Source organism: Drosophila montana, unplaced genomic scaffold (assembly GCF_035044405.1).
Source record: "Drosophila montana isolate Dmon_TW-CO22-7 unplaced genomic scaffold, ASM3504440v1 contig_402_1, whole genome shotgun sequence".
Taxonomy (NCBI): Eukaryota; Metazoa; Arthropoda; class Insecta; order Diptera; family Drosophilidae; genus Drosophila; species Drosophila montana.
The window spans coordinates 493,234-504,775 of record NW_026998739.1 but is presented as its reverse complement, the minus strand read 5'-3'; the positions used below and the strand labels follow the sequence as shown (position 1 = coordinate 504,775).

Genomic DNA, 11,542 nt, shown 5'->3' with positions numbered 1-11,542 from the left:
AAACATAACAGTTAAATCAGAAACAGTGTTGCAAGTCGAGAAATTATTTCAATGGCCTGCAATTTTATATGTGCGATTCATATCTTTCATGATGTATCCACTCGATTTTGTAATCAAACATATTATTTACTTGGCAATAAAAAATACGTAGTCCCAATTTGACGAAATTGATATATATACATATATATTTATATAAGTACAATGATCTTTGGCCCTGAAAAAAACGTATTTTTAAACATGTAACAAATATTGTTTGTATTGGAATATCTCCAGGACTGTACAAATTATTAGACCCCAAAATTTTCGAGAATTGACGGCAACGAGCAGATCAAAATTTCCAGTGAATTAAAATCCAAACATCGTTAATGAACATATTAAAATATTATACCAAAATAGACCCAAAAATTATTGTTCTAGGAACTCTCTCAGCGCCAGTCAATCAAAAGCTGGAGCAATCACCATGCCCACCACCATGGACCAGCTTCAGCAGCTGAACAACAGCCAGCTGTGCATCTTGTGCTACAATTATAACATTGCGCCGCGGCATGTCGCAAATCTGAATCGCCGCCAATTGGAGCGCCGTCTCCTTGTGGCCATTGTTGCAGAGCGTGCCAAATGGCGGGCACGCAATTTACTGTACAACTTCCAGGATGGTCAGCGCCAGGGAATGCCTGTGAATGCCTGGCAAAACGCTGAGAGGCCAAATAATAGACCTCGCGACCTGACGCTCTCGGAATGGCGCTACTTGGCGGCGCGTGAGCGGGCAGCCCGATCACAGCGGTATAGCGGCGGGGATGAGCTGCAGGAGCAGCTGGAACAGCTGCAGGAGCTGACAGAGGTCCAGGCGGAGTACGAGCCCTATATGGAACCATATGAAATTCAGCAACAGAGCGAACCAGATGCAATCACAAAATACCCATCCGATCATCAGATGCAGCTGCGAGTACAGGGCGCAAACTTTGCCTTTCACCCAATCACAAAATACTCTTCGGAGCACCAGATGCAGCCGTCCGTACAAGACACCAACATTGCCTTTCACCCAATCACAAAAGCCTCATCCATGCACCAGATGCAGCCTCCGGTACTGAACGCCAACATTGCCTTTCACCCAATCACAAAATACTCATCCGAGCACCAGATCCAGCCGTCCGTAGAGGACGGCAACATTGCATTTGGACAGCAGCATCCGCAAACCTTGCTCACAGAGTATTACACCGACTGGAGTGGGGATCAGGACCCGGATACCGATTACTTTTCGTTTTACAGCACTACAGATAGCAGGACCAGCACTAACTTGGATGACGATGGCGCTGGAACCTTGGAACCTTCGTCGCCGCATGGTGAAATGAATCAATTGCAAAAAGCCGAACGATTTACTGGCTGGGATGGCCCTATGCAGTGTCCTAGTGTCTTGGCGCATTCTGAACCCGAACCGAATATCTCCTCGGAGCGGGAGCTTTGCACCGTCAACTATCTCAGTGAGGAGCAAATGACTGCCATCAAGAACACAAACAACTGCGGCCAACTGTTAAAGCTCATCAGCCGAACGCAGCTCCGCAAGGAGATCGAACTGATTGGCGATGCCCTGACAGCCAGAAGGACACGCAGACGCCGGCGACCCGCCTTCTGGCGCTACCTTCTCAATATGCTCTGTTGCAATGCGCAGGGCAAGTTGGATGCGCAGAAGCTGCGCTATACCATCCTCTGTTGTGCCATGGTCGTTTGCACCTATGTAGGCGTCAAAATGCTTCAATAAATTACGCCTGGTACGTTTTTATTGGCTCCAGACGTGTACCGCCCTTTCTATTTGCAATATACACGGTTCCTAATGTGAAACAGAGTATATTCACACAACAGATTTTTGTAGCTTATCCGCCCCAGTTGAATAAATTACCAACCTCTAACGGGGAACATGTTTGGAATCTGTAGCTTTAAATAGGTCGGAAGTGATTGACCAATATATTTATCTCTAAATATTATATTACATTTTCTTTATATCCTTTTATCATTTTGGACAACCCTGGCTTTACATTTATTCTAACAGTGCACAAGTGTTACATGAAACCTTTCCAATGTTAAGGCCCTGTTAAATTAATGTTATTTTTGTTGAAAACTAACATTAGAAGCCAGCTAGTACCTGTTGAGCTTCGAGGATAATAACGCCTTGAAGAAAGCTTTTATTATCAAAACCATTGCTAAGATATAATTAGGTTTTATATATATTTCGATTTGAAATGCTAAAAATTACGACGTCGTACTGTTAATGGTATTTTAGCAAATGTGAGGCTGTGATTGTTTGACAAAAATGACTTTCTTGGCGTCGAATGTCACTTGACTTGGTTTCGCTTGCATCACTCATACGCCATGTGCTCGCAGCAAGTGCCATTTTCAAGTACAAAACGGAAATGAAACTTTAATTATATTTATGGTAAGCGTCAGTAACAGATGGCAGGCACTGCTCGGGCTGTGTGTAGCCAACTAAGACAGCAATATTATGAGTGCAAATAAAATGGGATTGCATAAAAATAAGCCATTGGATAAGCCTTCATCATCGCAGCCAGCATTTCTTCTTGACTTTCCGCTGCTTACCTTGGGCAGCAGGTGAGAAAATCTCATTGCTGTTGCACCGATGCGCAAGCCTAATGACTTTTGGCAATTTCCCCAACATGAATCTGGTTACTCGCCTTCGTCTTGCTAAAAGCTGGCGACGACTCGTCGACTTCCGGGCCAACCTGCTGCTGGCGCGGTGTTGCCATAAATTTTCTAAAATGTCGTAAACTCAGAAAATGACAAACACACACACACACACACACTCATAGTATTGGTTTGCCAAATAAATGGATCGAATAATGGCATAGAGAATTGGGCGCTTTCAAGTGACCGTTTCCTTCCACCAACACGATTAGAAAGTTTCTTGCTTAGGAAGTGCTCTCAAATTGCTATAGACAAGTGTTTAACAGAGTATTCTGAGAGTGTAGAGTCAGAATAAAAGCAAAGTTTAATTTTGCATAAACATTCTCATCCTCATCCTCATTTTCATCCGATAACCATTTTTAACATTAATTTCTCGAAATTTGAATGAATTGCTTATCTTAAAAAGTATTAAAGGCAATTGGCGTTGCCAAATCAGGCCATAAATAAAACTTTGGACATAAAAATCGGAGTTATAAAATCATCAACTTAATTGGCAACAAATTTGGCGATCTGATTCGTAAGCCAAGGACCCGTGGGCCTTTCCCTTTATCGACCATTACCTCAGCTCTGCACATAAAACATCTGGTTGCCAAATGTGCATTGCTGGCATTGCTTGACTTGAATATACCCTGCAATACTTACATAATACTCTGAATTGTTTTTATGACATGTTCATGTCAATGTATTTTCACGACGAAGATTAATTCTTATTCTATTATCTAATTTATATATGATAGGAATAAATCGTGTTTGTAGCTAAGAGAAGAACTTTATATATATCTAAAAATATAACAAATAATAAATTTCTGCAAGATAAAGAAACATTTTAAAGCAAGGGCAAAAGTTTCTACATACTAAACGCCTGAGTAATAATATATGTATGTGTTTAAGCAGAGTCGGATATGTTACTATTTGTTTTGATCATACTGCCTTTATATTGTCCTTGGTACAGGGTATCAAAATGGCATTTTAATTTTCAAGAGACCATAAAATGCCAAAGTGCCATTTACTTGGCTAGCCGTAACTTAAAGGCCCACTTATTTGACTATAAATTCAGAAACGCCCTTGTTTCGTAATTGCAGGCAATAGATTTGTTAAATTCTGTGGGCACATTTCATTTAATTTGTCATCGAATTTGGTGTTTCTCAGGCAATTGGTCGTTGCGCTCCACTACATATTTATCTGGGCTCTTTTTTTCTAACATAACTCGAAGTGTCCAGCTTTGAGGCTCTGCAACTAACAGTCGTTCGTTTGGGCCCCAATGTTTCAGCTTGCTGTCAAAATTATTGTTACAAATGCTTGCGCTCGAGGCCAGCAGCATTATACAAAATTTATTTGGCTAACGTGACTCTTGACTTAAATCTTTGTCTAATAGCAGCTACAGTTTGGCTTTGGCCTGGCTAATGGGTTTTGCTTATTTCGGCGTTGCTTTATGGTTCGTTGGCGTTGTCCCTATCGCTGATTGCCGTTCAGCATACTTTGAAGTTGAATTTTTTGACAGCTCTTAAACACTTTGAGCAGAGCATATTAGTTACGGACCTCGGACGTGACTAAAAAAAAAGGAAAATAAATAATTCATGTGATGTATAAAATACAGTATGAGAAATTGAAACCAAAAATTCAACTATCTTTTATTATTTGATTTTCCTTTTCAAATTCCTCAAAATGCACTCTTCTTTTATTGACCAGCAATAAAAAGAATTTTGAACTCTTAATTTAATGGTATTTTTTGATCTGATTTTCAAAACATACCAAACTGTCTAGACTGATGATGGTCTAATGTCTAATGGTTTTTGTCCAGCTCGTTTGTACAAAATCTATCAAACTAGTTATATATTTACATTGTGCACCATGTCGTATGCGCAATATTAATCGTTTGACTTCTACGAGTGCCTTTGCGTCATTCATAGTAAAAGTGTGAGTTTGTACCCAGATACGTCATCTGACGTTACAACAGCTGAACTTGTATATTTGCGGCAGCTTTCATCACATCGAGCTGCTTTTTGTCGCCGGCAAACAAACTGTAATTCGATATTGATTGATTATCCTTCAGTTTTAGTCGTCTGGTCAATCTCTCAGTTGGTCTCCGATTGAAAAATTTATGCGCTCAAAGCAAATTATTACAAATTCAATTAAATAGAGTCTAAGTTTTGCCAGTAAATAGTTGTAAAGCAGACAGGTAAAATATTTAAAAAGTATGGTTTAAATTTATAGAAGCCAAAAAAAAAAAAAAACGTTTGGAATGATTCAGCTCTGATTTCTTGGTCCGCATTAGCATCAAAACGGTATGAAATTAAATTTTCTATACACATACATAGTTTTCGAGCTATCTAGATGAGTTTTTATATATATCCGACATATTTCGATCTGGATCCGACCGCTATATTAATATCTGTCACAGAGACTGTAATGTAAATAACTTACCCCGCCTTGCCCGGGTCAAATGCATTATATAATGCCTAAGGCATATACAAAGCTGCCCAAGTTAGTTCGATTTGTTGCCAAATGACCATCGAAAAGTGACCAAAGCCAACCACCGAATATTATTGACCAATCGATGATTTTTGAAATAACTTCTAACCCTTTTGAATGGGAACCTTGTCGTGCTAGGGCACTAAATCATACTGAGTCGAAAAGTTGTAATACACTTGCCGGCTTTTTAGAAGTCAAACAATTGTAATCGAAACAAGACCCTAGGCAGAATTTGACTACATATCAAATTCCTAGTCAGTTTGAAAAAATTTTTGAAATGCTTACAACAAATTTCTTATTGTTTTTGGCCATTGGCGGCTTATTTAGCGTAAGTATCAAGATCCGTGGCAATATCTAAGACTTTTTTTTTAAATAATATTCATCAATGTTTTTCCCAGTTGACACGCGTAGACTATACAGCTGCTGCCCCAACGAAAAATGCTGCCAATGCTGGAAGTAAGATGTTACTTCCAACGGAACGCTTGCAATTTACGGTCACTGCTACCAATCAGAATTTACTTCCAATGGCAAGCGGCCAATTGGTGAGCACCGTCAACAATAAGAATTTACATCAAAGGGCGAGTTCACAAATAGCTGACACTGCTGAAAAACAAACTTTACTTCCAACGGAAATATCTGATAATTTAATGAATCAGGATTTACTTCCAATGGAAAACAGGCAATTGGCAAATCAGAATTTACTTTCACTGGCTAGCTCACAGATTGGTAACACTGATGATAATCCAATGATAAAATTGGAAATAGCTGACACTGATCAAAATCAAAGTTCATTTTCAATGGACAACCTAGAAAGGGCCGAAAGTGCTAAAAGTCACAGATTGTTTTCAATTAAAAACTTGCCACATTTTGGCGGCTCTGATAAAAATCAAACATTTCTTGGCGTTCCAAGTGGAGCAGACCATGTCACAAATGACTTAATGAAGACATTAGATGCAACAAATGATGATCTTAAAATATATGGCACACGTTTATTACCGCTGGGATATAAACTGAAAACTTCGGATTCAAGGACCATCCCTTCTCAGCCGCTATTCAGCTATAAGAGAACTTCTGACGCTCCGCCGCAATATGATCTATATGAAACTCAAAAACCGAGAATCGATTATTATCGACCATTAAGTTCCTATCGGAACAAATATTATGTAAATCAAGATGATTATGGTTCTAATTTTAAAATTCCATACTTAAACTCCAATGGCAGCGTGCCTCGAGAACTCGTCCAAAATTTTGACAATCTGCTTGCCGCGGCCGGAGATAACGAAGACTCCGACAAAGAGATAACTATATCCTTACCGCCAGGTGATCACAACTCGACTGAGGTGCAATTGAGGGTCCAGGCGCGTGCAGGAGAAAACTATCCTCCAGGGTGGGTATTTTAAGTTTTCTTTTTAAACATTATTTCGCGAAATGTATTTAATTTATTTTGGAGGCTCCATGAAAGCCATGCTCGTTTTTTTTTCTTCAAAATTTTACACATTCCTTATCCTTCCATTCCCTGTTAATATAAATATTTCAAAATGAATGCGAAAGTAAAATGGGAATTGAAATTAAAAACAAATTATGAAAATTGTCCGCCCACTGACCACAAAGCTGAACAATTATATAAATTCCTAATTTCCACTTAAATGAAATTCCCAAAGATCTTGGGATATGTATTGTGGGTTATCCGCAAATTTTCAGTACTTGTAGGAGTTATCGTTCCAGATGTCATTTGTTTAATTTCATACATCTACCATATGCCCACAAGGGTTTCGCTTTAATAATATTGTAAAAATTTGTTAAATTTTTAGTGAAAAAATGCCTGAAGTATGTATGGGAAAATCGACTATATATAATAAGCCCAGGGTGATGAATTGGCTTCAGAAAAAAGTATACATGTATTACAGTACTTTTGACTATAGCGATGATATTAAAATCACTCAACAACAAGAAAATGAGCGGCCCATGTATTTTGATCTAAGGTTTCAGCTCTTCAAAAATGGTAGATCCGAGGAGTGTCACATACCAAGCTTAACCACATGGAGACCATATCTGGAATGCGCTTTAAGGCGCAACCAACGAATGGAATACATGATACCAATGTACCCTCTTCACCAATATGGATATAAATATCGTTGGTCGCAATCTATGAATGAAGAAAATTATAATAATTATCAATCATATTCACCAAGAACTGATTTTTGGAAATACTGGTCTTAGTAATGGCAACTATAGCCCAAATAAAATCATAATTGGGGGCAAATTTGTCCAAGAGAGTAGTTCATCAGTGATATCATCTGTTTGGGAGGGTCGCTTGTTGCTCTTATTTTACAAAGTTACCCATATTTTTGTTGTTGTTGCTGCTGCTGCTGCTGCTGATGTTTGCTATTGTTTTGCCTGCTGCGGTAATAGTTGTGAAAGTTGTGGGCGGTTTTCAAAACTTTAGATTTTGCTGTTTAGTGAAGCCAAAATTTACCGCCAACGGGCGCAAAGTTGACAGCTTTATACTTCGACTGCCCGAGAATCAAAGCTTGGTATTTGGCTTTTGGCTATTTCATCATTTGTTGCATTTGTGGTTTGGTTTTGGAGCTTGCTTAAAACTTGGTATCATTTTGATGAACATTTTTATGCTAAGTCGCATTCATAATCACAAAAATATAGCAATATATTTATGCAATATTCATGACAGGCAGATTGTCATCCGCTTAATAAGTGGAATCTGAACATAAAATAAAAAATATATAATCACAAACTTATATATTCTGTATAAACGGCATAAGTATATTCTTGATCAGCATCAACAGCGAAATTAATGTAGCGAAGTCTGTCTGTATGAATCTAGAGAAACTAGACACTTGAAAGTTTAATAGTAAATCCTCTTATTTAGAGATGTGCTCGGGCCACGTTTTAGGGGCCCCAAAAGCCGTTATTGAGGGTATTATTATTGTTGTCATAGATAGAAGTTAAAATTAGCATATTTTCTTTATTGATATAGCCATGTCCGCCTATCCGTCCGTCATTTTGTTTCTATGCGAACTATTCCCTTAGTTTTAGGTCTATCGTCTTGAAACTTTGCATAGGTCGGTCTTTCTGTTGCAGGCAGCACAAATATCTGAATATAGCTGCCATGGGAACAATCGGTCGAAACTAGGTTTTTGTAGGCAAAACTTTTTTCACTATGAGCCTAATCTTTTCAAAATCGTATTAGTATATCATACATATTACTCTGTAGAATAAGTCGTTCGAAAATTAAATTTTGTGTAACAAAATATTTCATTTTTCCAGACAATTTATTCACACTTATGTCTATGAGAGTACTCTCTTGTTTATATACCTTTTTTTTGACCAATATATCTCAAGCTTCATTGTGTCCTTTTGGGCTTTGTCGTGCCATCATTTGTCAGTCTCTTTTGTGGGCACATGGGTCAAGAAAATAGCCCATCTAATCTTATGTTTCAAATCCTCGATAGACTTAACTTGTATGTATGTATAAGTGTACAAATATATATGTGTATGCGTGAAGGTGCCTGGTCACAAAAGCTGTAACTCTCCGTTCCTTTTGGCAACTCTGCACATTTGTCAACACATACTGGCCGCTAATTGGGAATTTTATAATTTGATAATTAAAGCCAAGCAATGTTTGAATTTAACTACCTTTTTATTTAAACACATTTAATAATATATAAATAAATATGAAACAAATCAGAGGGGCCTACAACTCACTAATTTTTTATTTGTATGCCTATATAGACCCCGACGTGTATATGATGTTTATCATTTACGGGTGTTATGGTCATTTGAAATTACAAAATGTAAGCATGCATATTAAGCATACATTGTATTCTCGTACAAGCACAATTCTCAGCATGCAATACTGTGCAATTGACAACTGGAGTCAATCGAACTCAGAACTAAAGAAAGACAACAAAAATCGGCGCACAGAAAATAAAGCAAGTCTTTTCTAGAGCAGCAAAAGTTCGTGGGGGCGCAATTCCCAAGTAAATAATTCACAAGCCAGGCATATACACATGCATATGTACATATTTGGCGATTATCTCTGCATACATACATACATATGTTTGGGTGTGCACTCTCTGGAGTGATATCTACTTATGCTTGTGTGTCGTTGTCTATGCGTTATCTACCTTTGAAGGGCGCTCAGTCGAGTTTATGGTTTGCTTGCTCAATTTTCTGTGCGCCGATTTTTATCCACTTTGCTTTTGTGCAAGTAAATTCTGATTTAGTTAAATGACAGCAGTCGAGTAGAGCTGTATAAAGTTATTAGAAGTAAAATTTTTCGGGAAAACACCGTTCGTATGGTATATGTTGTCGGACTCTAATGGATCGGGAGTTTTAATTAACACTATTATGACATAAATGGCAATAGTTCTAAAGACATTAACAATCATCAATTTCTAGAATCGGACTTAATTTAAGTATAGGGAGCCATTGAAAGTTAATAAGAAAATAATTAATATTTCATTTTATAATAAAACTCGTGAGTAGAAAATGTACAAGCATGCATATATGTACATACATACATATACATACATCTCTACATATTTGACTAATTTCCTCTCATGCGCATTCTACAATTTGACTAAAATGGCACTCGATGCTTTTGCTTTCAACTTGTACATACATCTTGCCAGATCGGATCTCATCAACTCATAGCCATTCTATTTTCTTATTTTATTATACTTGGGATCTGTACGGACAAAGAATGTCAATTGGCATTTAAAAATTTCAATTTGTTAATTTGACCAAGTTTGATAAAACAATAGAATGTCATGCATTATGTTCCGTATAAACCAAATCCACAACTTTCGGCCGTGCAGAATCTTCTGTTAATGTTCAATTGACTACTTTAATCAAACTAGCAGTGTTTAACAAAATTGGCGCACAGAAAAAGAGCAGGTCTTGCTTAGAGCGATAAACAGCATCAAAATTTCGTGTGAGCCCAATGCATATGTAGATAATGCAGGAGCACACAATATTCTCTCGGCATGCACTTCTTGGGTGTGTGTTCGCTTGTGTCTTATCTACATGCTGCCAATGCATGGGCCTCTCACGAATTTTCGGTGGCGAGACTTGCTCTGTTTCTTGCTCTTCTTGACGTAAGAGAACAGAGAGCAAGTCTTGCTTAGAGATCAGAATTTCGTGTACAAAGGTAATGCAGAAGCATGCATATACAGGTGTGTGCACATTTGCCGATTCCCTCTGCATACACTTGTTTGGATGTGTGTTCGTTCTGTATTATCTACATGCTGTGCATTTTTGCTGAAGCCTATCGCTCATTGGTCCAATCAAGAATTGATTGTTCACGAGCTCATCTTGGGATCGTTAGTGGCTTTCCAAAGTTCCTATTAAAAATTGGACTAAAATAGAAAGTGGCAGCTACGCATATTTTGCATGCATCGTAGTTTTTTACAACCAACAGTAAGTTGTGCGGACGTACATGTTTGTACTTGTGTGTGTACTTGTACGTACCTATTTGTGCGTGTGTGTGATTGCTACACGAAACTAATCTGTGCGAGCGGCCTAAAGTAATGGCACACAGAAATGAGAACAATTCATGGTGCTGCTCACAAAAGTTCGGGAGAGCCCAACGCATACATATACACGTATTTTATTTATTCATATGTGTGATTACTTGTACGTTATCTAGCTTTGAGTTGCGCTCAGTCGAATTTATTGCTTGCTTACTCATTTTGCTCCCCTTTGATTTTTCGTGTACTTTGGTTGAGCCCAAAATTGTTGGGTTTAGTTGAACGCCAGCACTCAAGTAAAGCTGTTTAGAAATATTATTAGTGAAAATTCTTGTGCAAATACCGTCCAAATGTCGTAAAGGTGTATATTATCGGACTCGTACGGATGGGGAGTATCAATTGACATTGAAAAAATCGTATTCTAAAGTTTGACAAAAATGGATCACAAGTTTTTACAGTTCTATCGATTTAAAATATTTTTACGAATCCCAAAAGGGCTATTTTTCCAAAATTTGTCTTAAATAAACCAAGATAAAGCCGTTCAAAGTTTATCATAAAAATAATCAATAAAATAATTTGTGAGAGGGCGATGCATAGGAAGATAATACACTAGCAGGCATATACACATACATATGTGTGTACATGTTATTATCTCTGCATACATACATACATATGTTTGGGTGTGTGTTTTCTGGAGTGATATCTACTTATGCTTGCGTGTGTGATTGCTCGTGCGTTATCTAGCTTTGGATCACGATCCCATGCATGTTTTTTTACTGCTTTTCGTTTCAATGGAGAATTTATCTTGTAAACATCTGCCTTTGATCACCTATCTCTGCATCGCACTCACTCAAGTTGATGGCTTGCTCAATTTGTATTAGCTAACA

The 11,542-nt window shown here is 37.9% G+C and overlaps 1 long non-coding RNA gene across 1 annotated transcript; it reads left to right on the top strand.

Annotated features, from left to right (window-relative positions):
• The first annotated feature begins 5,323 nt into the window (after nt 1-5,323).
• On the top strand, nt 5,324-6,315 carry LOC135439078 (uncharacterized). Its single transcript, XR_010437985.1, has 2 exons — nt 5,324-5,494; nt 5,565-6,315. It is a non-coding gene; the product is annotated as an uncharacterized LOC135439078 (long non-coding RNA).
• The last annotated feature ends 5,227 nt before the right edge of the window (nt 6,316-11,542 follow it).